Source organism: Elephantulus edwardii, unplaced genomic scaffold, assembly GCF_000299155.1.
Source record: "Elephantulus edwardii isolate Elephantulus edwardi_28Jun2011 unplaced genomic scaffold, EleEdw1.0 scaffold00056, whole genome shotgun sequence".
NCBI lineage: Eukaryota > Metazoa > Chordata > Mammalia > Macroscelidea > Macroscelididae > Elephantulus > Elephantulus edwardii.
The window spans coordinates 1,356,961-1,358,181 of record NW_006399806.1 but is presented as its reverse complement, the minus strand read 5'-3'; positions in this window follow the sequence as shown (position 1 = coordinate 1,358,181).

Here is a 1,221-nt window from a genome sequence, read left to right as displayed (position 1 = left end):
AACAATCTCAATCTCTTCACCATCCATCCTGATGCTGCCAATTGATCCAGTAGTGAGAATCTTTGTTTTCTTGACATTGAGCCTCAATCCATATTGAAGGCTGCAGTCCTTACCCTCTGCAGCAAGCACCTCAGGTCCTCCTCAGTTTCAGCAAGCAGGGTTGTGTCATCTGCATAACAAACATTTTGTTATTTTCTTTCTCTTCTGCTTTTGTAACAACCTTTTGCTCTCTTTATGGATGACACTCTTTATGTCATGCCACAATACATCTGGTTTTTAATCATTAGTGTGTTCAATTCCTCAAATTTATTCAGGAGATGATTTTTTTAATCCAGGTGGGACAGACTTAAATTCATATTTTGGCTCTTGTGAGCTAGTTTTAGTTTCCTTCAGCTTCAGTCTGAACTTGTATATGAGCAGTTGATCATTTGGTCCATGGTCAGCACCTGACCTGACTTTGACTTCTGATATTGAACTTCTCCATTGATTGTTTTCACAGATGTAGTCAATCTGATTTCTATATGATCCATCAGGAAAGGCCCATGTGTAAAATTGCCTTTTTTTAAAAAAAAATATTAACAATGACAAATCGTTAAATGTGAAAAATGCAGTCTTTAGATTTCCAGCCTCATTTCTTTCACCAAGACCATACTTTCAAGTACCATTCTTGCCTCATTGTATCCAGCATTTCAGGCACCAATAATTAGTAATGCATTTTAATTGCATATTTGGTCAATTTTGGTAAAAATCTTTCATTTCCTCCGTTTGTCTTTAGTGTTTGTTGCATAACAGTCATGTTCACAGGTCATCTTTGTATGTGTATAGATAGTTTTCTATCACTCATAACGTTGTACTTTAGGATAGATCTTGAAATTATCTTTTTCACTATGAATGCAACACTAATCTTCCTCCATTTCTCATTCCTACCATAGTAAATAATATCATTTTCTGATTAAAAAAGGTTCATGCCTGTCCTTCTCAGTTCACTAAAGGCTAGAATGTAATTTTTTTACAACTTCTAGCTTTTCTACATTCATACTTCATACATTCTACCAATTATCAAATACTATTTGCAGATGTTTCTCTTAATTTTGAGTGACTTCCAACCTGAGCTCTACATGTTAGATTTCTCCATTGTTTATAAGGCTTTCAGAGGCCTGTAATTTAAGAAGTGGATAACCAATCCTGCTTCCTAATCTGTCTTTTTTAAAATTTTTTTTT